This window comes from Artemia franciscana, chromosome 3 (assembly GCF_032884065.1).
Source record: "Artemia franciscana chromosome 3, ASM3288406v1, whole genome shotgun sequence".
NCBI lineage: Eukaryota > Metazoa > Arthropoda > Branchiopoda > Anostraca > Artemiidae > Artemia > Artemia franciscana.
In genome coordinates, this window is record NC_088865.1 from 53,485,315 (window position 1) to 53,499,223 (window position 13,909).

General features: G+C 35.4%; 1 protein-coding gene across 1 annotated transcript in view; it reads right to left on the bottom strand.

Annotated features, from left to right (window-relative positions):
- LOC136025409 (phosphoinositide 3-kinase regulatory subunit 4-like) overlaps positions 1–13,909 on the bottom strand; it is a 419,187-nt gene that overhangs the window by 225,497 nt on the left and 179,781 nt on the right. The window lies entirely within an intron of this gene.

A 13,909-nucleotide genomic window follows, 5' to 3' on the forward strand; every position in this document is an offset into this window, starting at 1 on the left:
TCAACAACATAACCATAAAAACAACCAACAACAAAATGAAAAACCATTTGGACTGTAAACATACTTACATGAGTAGTAATCAACAACATGAAATAGGCACTCAAAAACAGTTGAACATTTAAAAATCACTTAGGAAATTCCCTCCCTGGAGGGCAGGTTGTCCGGTCAGTTGTGGTAGCCGGATGCAGCGGCCGCTGTGGCGGCCAAAGGTTGGGACGGTCGGCTGGTAGAAGGTAAAATAATAGTATAATATTAAACACTTTTTAAAACAATAACTATTTCGTCTTACGCAAAATATCAAAAACACTATAGAAAATACTCTAAAACACACTGCTGAGCTGGAGAATCGTTGGACCCCCATCCAGCCAACTGTTGAATTTCCTCCAGACCCAGCTGATGTCTATACTCTAGACATATGTCTTGATCTGAAATTAAGTAAATACCGTGACATAGTGCTTTAACACCGTCCGGACACTTTGTCCTATATGGCTAACATGGAATTTTTCTCAACTTTAACATTATACTTTTTAAACTTTAGCGAGCGAATAGCCATGACATTTGCTCTTGAAATTAAACTACTTTCTACACAGTCTCTATATGTACTTCTGTACATGGTGTGTAGGCATCCCCTTGTAGACTTTTTTCATTTCCTCATTGTCTATTTGCACAAAGTAGACCTTCAGACTTGCAAGAACAGTATGGGAAGTCATATTTTACAAATAATAGCTTATGTTGCTGCTTCACTATCTCCGGGGAAACGAATTCGTCCCACTTGTTGTAGTCCATCTGAAACCTAATGTACTTATCATTCTCCAAATCCTCCAACAGGTTATCTGTCTTAACTTTTGATAGGAGTGAATCAGTGTCTCCATAATACCTTTGAACTTATCCCTACCTCGGCAATTGGAGCTTACACAAATTGTAATAAAAATCCAACATCATTTTTTGGAAATTTCTAAAATGGCACTGACAGCGATAATATTTATTTGATACTATTTGTCCTTTTTTCTATGTAAAAGGACCGTATTAGAGTCTATGATCTTGAACGATGTAAACTTCGGATCGGCAATGGTTCCAGCACATTCTCTTGTGTCGGTTACAACGTCACAACGACTCCTATTGTGCACATCCTTAGATATTTTACCGAAGGCTCAATTTTAAAATGAGCTTAAAGATCTCTTTTTTAACCCTCGTCTTTGCCTCAGAGCGATAACTAACAAAGGATTCATTAAACGTCTTCATATATGGCTCTTGATCAAATTGAAGGGCGCTTGTGACCTTGACACCGTTGGCCAGCATCCACCGAAAAGACCGCTGTGGCTTAAAACAATATTTGTTTTCAGATAAAGTTCGTTTATACGCTTTTGTTTTGAAGGTGTCCAGTGCATACTCTCATCCTCATAGAAATGTCTTAGAAACTCATTGAAGATCTAGACATCGGTCTGTTTGTGCAAAGGAAAACATAATTATTTACGGAGTCAAGGAGTTCCACAAGTATTTCACCCTCAATTTTGAAAATCCACCCTTACGGTCCATTCTCCTCAACAGTAGCAATGTCAGGGAAACTTGGATCACAAGGATCGTCCAACCATCTGTACTTACCGAATGGAAAAGGGCAATAGGAAATTACCGATGAATAAACGGAGTTCATATCAAGGAAAACTGCATCCGAATTTTCACCGGTGTGTTGTCCATTTAGTCGGGTTCCACGACACAATCTTTGTGGAAAACGTACTCCATATTGATCTCTCTACAAATAAGGGCTAATCCAAGTCGGTGATCAATTCTATTTTCTCTTTGCTGATTTTGAAAAATAAACCCGTCACCAAATGAGGAGCTGAAAAATAATAAAACAAATCAAATCCAAATTCCTCATAAATTTATCGGTGTTTTTTACAGACAATATCCAACAACGACAAAACATTACTTGCAAGCTACATTTTACAATAATTCCCCCCATTTTTACACCCTCCCTTGGCCCAAAATATTTTAGTGAATTTATAGTCGGCAGTGGTGCACTGTGGATCGTGGAGCGAATCATAAAACGCTTCGATGGGTTGCAATTTTCCCTCAAGTAACGTCGAGACGTAGCTGTAGTACTCAGCCAGATATATGCCCTTACACGTCAATAAGTCATACATTTCAACATCTGGAAAAAACTACTTTAAGGAGGGAAAAATATCAAAATTATCACTTTCTTTTCTTCTAAACTTGAAATAATTGGCTTTGTGATTTAGAAATAAAACTATAGGAATCGAAAAAACAAATTTTATTCAAGAACGTGTTACCATTTTTAATTGTTTTCCATTTTGATTTGAAGACCAGCAACTTCTCAGGTGATTTGGGTATGATGTTATGATGAAAAAAATATGAACCCTTGCACCTACTGCAACTTCATTTTTCTGAAAACATGCCGACGCTGATAACATGAATTTCATATCATAGTTGAAATTTTGAATGTAAATCAGTAGAAAATACTGCTGCTTAACATTTCAACTAAAAGATTTATGTGCCAGTCCGCGAAAGTTACTCCACCCAAATAACATAAGATCACTTAGATGGTCATGGTCGCGGACTGACGTTTCCCAATACCCTCAACAAATTTTCTCTTGAAAGCCCAATACATTTTCTTATTTTTAATAGCCAACTCGCCCCCTGGTGATAAATTCATTAGGTAATTTTTATTGGTAAGCCGTGAAACTGGCTGTTCGGCAGTTTTAGTAAGTGCAACCATAGCTGCGCCCACACAATCTTCCTCACCCACTGTCTCCAATACTAATACCGATTGCATGGTATATATATATATATATATATATATATATATATATATATATATATATATATATATATATATATATATTTATATTTATATATATATATATATATATATATATATATATATATATATATATATATATATATATATATATATATATATATATATATATATATATGTATATATATATATATATATATATATATGTATATATATATATATGTATATATATATATATATATATATATATATATATATATATATATATATATATATATACATATATATATATATATATATATATATATATATATATATATATATATATATGTATATGTATATATATATATATATATATACATATATATATATATATATATATATATATATATATATATATATATATATATATATATATATATATATATATATATATATATATATATATATATACATACATGTGCTATAATACACTGCCTCTTTAGACAGATAAAATTAACTTTAGAAGATTCTGTCCCCTCCCTTCGCCAGTTAACTGCCAAATCATCCAAACGTGTCTTACTAACAATATTTTACTTGTAGACGGCCTGCCACAAAAACCGCATACTTAAGGCAATCTAGGCTAGTATCGAAACGAAAGCGCTGTAGACCTCCACACGCCCTCGAATCTGGATATTTGATAAGATTATCCTTTCCCATTCTACCTGTTAAAACAAATTCCTTTTTAAATTTCGTAACATTAACATCTATAACTTTTTATACATAAAACCATGATCTACTTCCCTTTTCATTGTAACTGTCTACCTTATAAGAAATACTGCTCCCCACTCTGAAGAAACCCTCAAATTGTACAAGTCTGAATGAAGTTTCTGCATTTTGGATGCACCTCACCAGACTTTTCATTTAAATGAAATTATTTTTTGAGCAATGGATGGTTTTATGCTGTCCCGCCCTCCATCCGCTCGAATCCGTTTTTCAAGAAGGGCCCGAATCTTGACCTCATAGAAGTGTACTATGTCAATCAGATCTGAATGAATACGACCAGCTGCAAGTGTGTTAAAAAGGTGTTGTTATTTTTTATATATAAGATAGGCTAGGTGGTTAATCATGAGATGTTATGTTTAGATATTTATTTATAAGATGTAAATCATAATATGAACTTGCAGCACAAGTCCTTAGGACTTTCTTTTTGCTGCAGTAATTTATTAGTGTTGTCATTTTTATTTATGTTTGTATTGTGGATAAAATAAAACTTACCTACCTACCTACCTACCTCTGAATTCAGCCCTAAAGACATAAACATTGCGCAAGGCAGAATCACATAAATAAAAATCAGGCAGTACAGGGGGTGAACCGCTTCCACTTTGTCGTGTTTCCTTTCATCACGGTCATTGTGATGAGTGTTTTAAGAAATGGATGGGGGAGGGAGATGCTCAAACCCCATTAGCATAGCATCGAGGTTATTAGAGGAAAGATGGTCTATGTAGGCAAAACCACCCTCTGGTAAAATCGATGGTTCCTGCTGTTTTTACACTTTGTGCTAGCTCTTCCGTATCCTCCTCCTACCTTTTAGCGTTCCACCCAACCCTTCAGTTTCGCCAAGTCCAGAAGGTCTATATCGAAACCGAGATCGGTTATTGAAGTATCTAAATCAAAGATGGGGAAGTTAAACTAACAGGGTTCAACCCCACCCTTAAACCCTCTCCGGCTCACTTTCAATGGGGCCCGTACTCACACAGAGACTGTCACGGAATTGTGTAGGTTGTGGAAGTATAGATGTCTCCTTACCGTCAATATAGGCTTCTTGAGTGAATGGTAATGTCACTAGGTGAACCTAGAAAATAATAAGAGATTATTACCCCTTTAAAACACTTTTGATTTCATCCTGAAAAAGAATTTACATCAGGCTGAAATAGAATATATTATTAGTCTGTAATTTTTTGAGGGGGCAAAATAGCCGCTTGAACGTAAAGAAACCACACTACTAGCTAAAAGTTTAATGATCAGAAATTATTCCATACATGGGAGTAGAGTGGTATCTTGGACATAAAGAGGCCCTGCTACTACCTAGAAGTTTAACGAAATGAAATTATCCCGTAAATGAGAGATATTTGCCAGTTCCTCCAAACCTGACCTTTACGTTTCACTGTTCTGTTTAAAAAAGTCATTTTAAGTTCCGTCATGACATGGATCCCATTGAAATTATGAGTCTTAAGAAATTACACTTACAAGAGGGTTACTAGTAATGCTATCCACTTGTGCAGCTTCTTTCTTGAAGAAATCAACTAGTAATTTGTCAATTCATTCCATATTACTCTTACCCTTTCGGAATGGCTCTGCTGCCATTCCGAAGGGAACCCGTAAAAAGAATTACATTTTTTTTTGTATTGAAAAACTTATGATTTCATCCGGGAAATAACTCATCCCTTGAGTTGACGTAAATATTTTCTTTTTAAAAATCATATATTATTTTATTATGATGAAGAACCTATTTTTAGGATGGGCAATACCATCAAACCTTCCTGGGAGAGATAACAAACATGGACCCTCTCGATATTTTACTGATTCAGCACTTCATCGCGCACAAAACGTTAAATATTTTATTATTAAAATACCCGACAATAAGTCTCACATAATAAATAGTTAGGCTTCATTACTCTTTTTGTAAAAACATCAATGGTGAAATTTCAAGTTCGTTGTACCACTAGAAAGCAGGATTGGTAAACAACAATAGCACTCTATGAATTTAAAAATACCTTATTTTCATTATTTGAAAGGGCATAGCTAATTTCTAACATAATACAATGCTTTAGTTATTTAAGTGAGGACCTGCAACACCAACATCGGACCGAACCCTTTAAAAAGCCGAAAAGAATGTGCTGTTTTTGAGGTGATGAAAAAACATATTTCTTAGGATGGGCATTACCATCCCTCCCCTCCCAGAGGTAGCGAACATCATCCCCAACATCTTATCTATTTTCCCTTTGTTTACATCTAAAAAAAAAAAAAATTCTATGTCAAAAAACATTAAGTTTTTACTGCTAAAACACATAATAAGCCGTCAAACTTTCAAAAAATATGGTTATTTTGACATTTAAGACTCTCAAATAATTTTATTTACGATAGGACTGGCAATACTAATGTCACCTTGCGTGATGAGTACGGAAAGGGTTGCGCCTTCAGTTTGCATGGATGATGAAGGATTCGCATTCTTGCCTTGCATAGGGATCACAAAAGGCCCCGTCTCCAGACTTAGCAGGAAGACGATAGAAGTGTCCTCATTACCTGCCCTTGCTTTCTTCTTGGGGGGGATCTCAAGATTTTTCTGAATAAAGATTAAAATGTTTTAGTTTTTATGAAATTAAAAAAGATATGGTTAAGATACATCTTAGTTTCTTGTTAAATTCAAGAGGAATAACTGTTTGCTGTCCAAATCACTTAAGCTTAGAAGCATTCTCTGACAGACTGTTTTCCTGATCCGCATTGTTAAAAATGAAAATTAAGAAAGACAAAAACATTGCACAAAATAAGTTTTTCAAAGACACGTAAAAAATTCAGTTAAATTGAAAATGAGCAGATAATCTAGCTAAGTGAAGATGACTCGTGAAGTAGGTTCTTGCGCTAATGCCTATTTGAGTGTTCGTTAAATATTTGGAATAATAAAATATCAACTAGTATTTAGTATTTGCATTTAGGGACTAGTATTTAGAAGGAAACACATTTTCCATCGAATAAAATCTGCGTTTTCTTTCACAAATAATATTTTTGCGCTCAATCCACTCTAATGTTTATTTTTAAGTATAAGGCACTTTTACATAACTACTTAACGCAAAGATTCAACTTGTTTAGGCATACAATTTACCAAACAAAGCATATGTTAAGATTGATACTTTTTCAGCAATTAACTAACGACTAATAATTTGCTCTCAGTCCACACCTCTTTCCAAGACAAAACATTGGTTATTTAAATTAATTCTAATCGTATTTTTCGTATGCAAACAGCAATCACAGACTACTCCGTCAAAGGATTTAATGTAAATAAGTGAATCAATTTGATCAGAAAAAGTATTTCTAAATTTTGAACCACCCGTAATATCAGAGCGTTCAATTTACCAGACAAAAGAATGAGCCACTATCAAACAGTTCGTGGTAACGAACTGTAGTAAGAAGCTACCCGGTTCAATAGTAACCAAAACTCTAAAACATGGAATTTTAATACCAATAGCTACATCAGAGGAATTGAATTTTAATGCTGATATTAAAATAATGCTGATAATTTTGATGATTACCCATCAAAAGTTACGAGCCTGAGAAAATTTGCCTTATTTTAGAAAATAGGGGAAAACACCCCATAAAAGTCATATAATCTTAACGAAAATCACACAATCAGATTCAGCATATCAGAGAACCCTTAAATAGAAGTTTCAAGCTCTTATCTAAAAAAATGTGGAATTTTGTATTTTTTTTGCCAGAAGGCAGATCACGGATGCGTGTTTATTTGTTTGTTTGTTTTTTGTTTTATTTTTTTTCGCAGGGGTGATCGTATCGACCCAGTCGACCTAGAATGTTGTGAGAGGGCTCATTCTAAAGGAACTGAAAAGTTCTAGTGCCCTTTTCAAGTGACCACAAAAATTGGAAGGCACATAGGCCCCCTCCCACGCTAAATATTTTCCCAAAGTTGCCGGATCAAAATTCTGAGATAGCCATTTTATTAAACGTAGTCGAAAAACCTTATAACTATGTCGTTGGGTACCACTTACTCCCCCACAGTCCCCGTGGGAGGGGCTACAAGTTACAAACTTTGACCAGTGCTTACATATAGTAATGGTTATTGGGAAGTGTGCAGACGTTTTCAGGGGGATTTTTTGGTTGGGGGAGGGATTGAGAGAGGGGGATATGTTGGGAGAACTTTCCATCGAGGAATTTGTCACGGGGGAAGAAAGTTTCCATGAAGGGAGCGCAGGATTTTTTAGCATTAATAAACAAAAAACAACGAAAAGGTAAATATGGAAAAGTTTTTCTTCTGGAAGTAAGAAGCAGCATTAAAACTTAAAACGAACAGAAATTATTACGCATATGAGGGGCTCACCTCCTCCTAATACTTCGCTCTTTACGCTAAAGTATTTTTAGTAATTTCAACTATTTATTATACGGCTTTGGTGATCCAGGGGTCATTCTTAATGTCACTCTTTAATTTCAGCTAAAAAAACTTGTTTTTTGTATTTACTCCATTACTGTAACGATGGCTGTTGACTATAACAAAGAGTTTAATCCCAAATATCTGACGGATACTAGTCATGTTATAAATAAAAAAAAACAAGTTTTTTTTAATGAAAGTAAGGAGCAGCATTAAAACTTAAAACGCATCGAAATTACTCCTTATATGAAAGGGGTATCCTCAACGCCTCGCTCTTTACGCTAAAGTTCGACTCTTTCTCTAAACTCTATTTTTAAAACAGTAAGAAACTTTAGCGTTAAGAGCGGGGCGTTGAGGAGGAAAAGCCCCTTTCATAAACGGAGTAATTTCTGTTCGTTTTAAGTTTTAATGTTGCTCCTTACTTTCATTTAAAAAACTTGTTTTTTTATTTAATTTCTGGACGTTATTGAATTAATGCATGTTTTGATCTTGGCTCTCCGCACGAAAATAATTAAAACGAAATTTGCATAATAATTAATTGCAGTCAATTGGAAGATTTGAGAAAAAAGGAGCGAGGGAGGAGGCCTAATTATCCTCCAATTTTTTGATTACTTAAAAAAGCAACTAGAACTTTTAATTTTTTACAAACGTTTTCATTGGTAAAAAATATACGTCGCTTACGAATTAATTTACGTAACGAACTTCTATATTCGTATGTTTTGTTGCGTGTATGAGGGGGTTCAACCCTCGTCGGTACCTCGATCTTTACCCTAAAGCTTAAATTTTGTCCCAATTCCTTAGGAATGAGCTCTGAATCACAAAGGCCATAGAACAAAGAGTTGAAATTACTAAAAATACTTCAGCGTAAAGAGTGAGGTATAACGAGGAGGTAAGCCCCTCATATACATAATAATTTTTGTTCGTTTTAAGTTTTAATGCTGCTCCTTACTTTCAGTAGAAAAAAACTTTTCATATTTACTTTTTCATTGTTTTTTCAAATAATACTAGAAAATCCTGCGCCCCCTTCATTGAAATTCTCTTCTCCCATGACAAGTTTCTCCATGGAAATATCCTCCCACGTACCCCCCCCCCTCAAATCTCCCCCCTAAACAAAAAAATCCCCCTGAAAACGTCAGAACACTTCCCAGTAACCATTACTATATGTAAACACAGGTCAAAGATTGTAACTTGCAGCCCCTCCCACGGGGACTGCGGGGGAGTCGTCCCTAAATCTGATGGTATGATTTTTGTTAAGATTGTATGACTTTTAGGGGGTGTTTCCCCCTCTTTTCTAAAATGAGGCAAATTTTATCAGACTCGTAACTTTTGATGGGTATAACTGATCTTGATGAAACTGTATTTAATTTGAAACTATGTATTTAAAATCAACATTAAAATACGATTCTTTTGATGTAACTATTGTTATCAAAATTCCAAGTTTTAGAGTTTTGGTTACTATTGAGCCGGGTCGCTCTTTACTACAGTTCGTTACCACGAACTGTTTGATGCACCCATCTACTAGAAAATGTTTCGATTAGCAAAAAAGTGCTATTGCAGATGGGTAAAAGCGTCTGACGGAGGTGAGCAATAGCAGGAAGGGGTTTTACTTATTAATTTCATATTGAAAATTATATCAGTTCTAATTTGACTATAGTGTCGCTCTTATTTTTTGGTGAGAGGAGGGTGAGCTATCCGTAACATGCATAGAAACTTACCTGCAAATAAGCTCGGACTTAATCCTTTTGAAAATTCTCTGGTTCACTAGCCATCTTGAAAGTAAGCCTGTTGACTTCCAGCGTTTGGTTCCGTGTTTTATAGCCCCCAGAGAAAAAAGAAAAATTACGCTGTCCCTTACATTTTTTTAGACTGAAAATAAAAACTTGAATCGGTCACGACATTTATAATTATACAAAGCCAACTTATATACCATAACCGCGCCACACAATCACAATTAGTCATAAATAGTTTCTAGACTTCCTGTTAGTAAGAATTTTAAAATTACGCTATGCGAATATCATTTTCTTGCATGTTGCTGTTAAAAATCAATAGACTTTAGACTAAATAACGCGTCGCCATTGTTCTTGTTTGAAATCGGTACATAACGAGAATCCCTTTTTCTGTTACCAACAATGAAAACAAAGGGCACGTGTGTAAACAATAAAAAAACTACGTAAATATTGGACTAAATTCAATTTAACGAATTTGGACTAAGTCCCAACTTAAAGGGTGGGGGTCCTGGTTTTTTTTTCCTATACCCTTAGGCTTATAAAAATTCAAGATAAAAATCAAAGAAAACATCAAGTATTTTGTAAGAACTATGTCTGCATTATAATTCCAGCATCTTGAAGAAGTTTAAAAGAAATACCGGGAATGGGATTCAAATTGATAGATCCCTCATAAGAGTGCCATTGGGGTAACTGCTTGAGCTTTTCCCATTGTTTACGTATAATATTAAATAAAAAAAACTAGTTTTTTTAACTGAAAGTAAGGAGCGACATTAAAACTTAAAACGAACAGAAATTACTCCGTATATGAAATGGGTTGTCCCCTCCGCAGTCCCTCGCTCTTTACGCTAAAGTTTGACTCTTTGCCACAATTCTACTTTTTAAAACAATTAAAAACTTTAGCGTAAAGAGCGTGGGATTGCGGAGGGGACAACCCATTTCATATACAGAGTAATTTCTGTTCGTTTTAAGTTTTAATGTCGCTCCTTACTTTCAGTTAAAAAAACTAGTTTTTTTTATTTAATTTCTGAACGTTTTTGAATTAATGCATGTTTGATTTTGGCTCTCCGCACATAAATTATTGAAATGAAATTAGTATATTAATTTTTTTTGGCTAAATGGCTTTCTCTTAGTTTTGATCAGACGATTTTGAGAAATAAGGGGTGGGGAAGGAGGCCTAGCTGCCCTCCAATTTTTCGGTTACTTAAAAAGGCTACTAGAACTTTTAATATTCAACGAACGTTTTTATTAGTAAAAAATATACGTAACTTAAGAATTAACTTACGTAACAAACTTTTATATTCTTATATTTTTATTATGTGTACGAGGGGGTTAGTACCCTCGTTAATACCTCGCTCTTTACACTAAATCGTTGTCCCAATTCTTTAAGAATGACCCCTGAATCAAAAAGGCCGTAGAATAAATAGTTGAAATCACTAAAAATATTTTAGCATCAAGAGCGAGGTATCTATCTCCTCCTAAATACCTCGCTCTTTATGCTAAAGTATTTTTAGAACCCCTCATATGCGTAATAATCTCTGTTCGTTTTAAATTTCAATGCTATTCCTTACTTTCATTTGAAAAAAACGTTTTCATGTTTATTTTTTCATTGTTTTTTTTTATAGTAATGCTAGAAAATCCTGCGCCCTTTTCATTGAATTTTTCTTCCCCCGTGACATATTCCTCAAAGGAAAGATCCTCCCACAAAGCCCTCTCCCATCAACCCCACCCCCCAAACCAAAAAATCCCCATGAAAACGTCTGTACACTTCCCAATAACCATTACTACTACTACTACTACTAATAACTCACTGCAGCACCAAGCCGCCTGAGGCCAACACAGCTACGCACGCTCCTCCTCCAACCTAATCTATTTAAAGCCTCCCTCTTTACACCCTCCCAGGAAGTTCCCATTTCATTTAAATCCTTATTTATGACATCCTCCCAACCCAGACAAGGACGACCTGCTTTCCGTGTAGCCCCAAACGGTTGGCCAAAAAGGACAATCTTCGGTAATCTGTCATCCTTCATCCGTAGAACGTGGCCTAGCCATCTCAACCTTTCTTTCATTATAGCCCCAGAAAGCGGGATTGAACCACACTTTTCGTACAACCTACTGTTTGAAATACGATCAGTCAGCCGGGTACCCAGAACAATCCGTAGGCAATTTCTCTGGAAAACATCTAGTAAATTTTCATCTGCTTTTCGGAGTGTCCATGCTTCAGAGCCATATTTGACCACTGTCATCACTGTAGCTTCCAATATTCTAATCTTGGTTTGTAGGCTTATCTTTCTATTCTTCCAAACTTTTTTTAACTGTGAAAAAACACCCTGAGCTTTAGCTATTCTACTTTTAACATCTTCACTGCTCCCACCATCTTTACTAATAATACTACCAAGGTAACTGAAGCTCCCAACCTGATCAATCTTTTCGTTACCTAAGGTCACCTGTTCATCTTCACTTATTCCTAACCTTAGTGACTTAGTCTTCTTAACATTAATTTTCAAGCCTATTTTAGCACCCTGAACTCGTAAAACCTCTAAAAATTCATTCATTTTGCTCACACTTTCATCTAATATGCTTAAATCATCAGCATAATCTAAGTCCAGGAGCGATGTAAACACTGGTCAAAGTTTGTAACTTGCAGCCCCTCCCTCAGGGATTGTGGGGGAGTAAGTCATTCCCAAAGACATAGTTATTATGGTTTTCGACTATGTTGAACAAAATGGCTATCTTGAAATTTTAATCTGTTGACTTTTGGAAAAAAATGAGCATGGGAGGGGGCCTATTTGCCCTCCAATTTTTTGGTCACTTAAAAAGGGCACTAGAACTTTTCATTTCCGTTAGAATGAGCCCTCTCGCGACATCCTAGGACCACTTGGTCGATAAGATGACCCCTGGGAAAAAAAAAAAAAAAAACAAATAAATAAACACGCACCCGTGATTTGTCTTCTGGCAAAAAATACAAAATTCCACATTTTTTAGATAGGAGCTTGAAATTTTTGCTATAGAGTTATCTGATATACCGAATGCGATAGTGTGATTTTCGTTAAGATTCTGTGACTTTTAATGGATGTTTCCCCCTTTTTTCCAAAATAGGGCAAATTTTCTCAGGCTCGTAACTTTTGATGACAAAGACTAAATTAATTGAAACTTAATATTTAGAATCAGCGTAAAAATTCGAATCTTTTGATGTATCTTTTAGCATCAAAATTCCGTTTTTTAGAGTTTCGTTTACTATTGAGCCGGGTCGCCCCTTACTACAGTTCCTTACCACGAAGTGTTTGAAAAGAAAATAATTCGGTATTTCGGGGCTTCTGACATTATTACTCCTTTGCGGAAGTTAGGCTCAAAATTGAAAAAGGATTATATTTTTTCTCTGGGCCCCTTCCACCTCTTAGTTCGTTTATTTTCCCGTTAGTTTTCACCTGTTTTCGCTTTATAGTTGTGTTATCTCTTAGCAGTTCTTTCGTTAGTTGAGTTATGGTTGTGGTATACATGTTTTATCGCTCGTATAGTTGTGTTATTTTCAAATTATACTCCATAATAGAGAGGCTCCGAACACCCAGCATTGTATATTAAGCTCTTAATTTGACATTTTTTTCTAACGTGACCAGATTCGTCCTGCGCCCTTTTCATTGAATTTTTTCCCCCATGGCATATTTCTCCAAGGAAAGATCCTCCCACATAGCCCCCTCCATCAACCCTACCCCCAAAACCAAAAAAATCCCCCTGAAAACGTCTGTACACTTTCCAATAACCATTATTATATGTAAACACTGGTTGAAGTTTGTAACTTGCAACCCCTCCCCCAGGGGCTGTGGGGGAGCAAGTCATCCCCAAAAACATAGTTATTATGATTTTCGACTATGCTAAACAAAATGGCTATCTCAAAATTTTGATCCGTTGACTTTGGGAAAAAATGAGCGTGGGAAAGGCCTAGATGCCCTCCAATTTTTTTGGTCACTTAAAAAGGGCACTAGAACTTTTCATTTCCGTTAGAATGAGCCCTCTTGCGACATTCTAGGATCACTTGGTCGATACGATGACCCCTGGGAAAAAAAAAAAAAAAAAAACAAAAAACAAATAAACACGCACCCGTGATTTGTCTTCGGGCAAAAAATGCAAAATTCCACATTTTTGTAGATAGGAGCTTGAAACTTCTACAGTAGGGTTCTCTGATACGCTGAATCTGATGGTGTCATTTTCGTTAAGATCCTACGACTTTTAGGGGGTGTTTTCCCCTATTTTCCTAAATAAGGCAAATTTTCT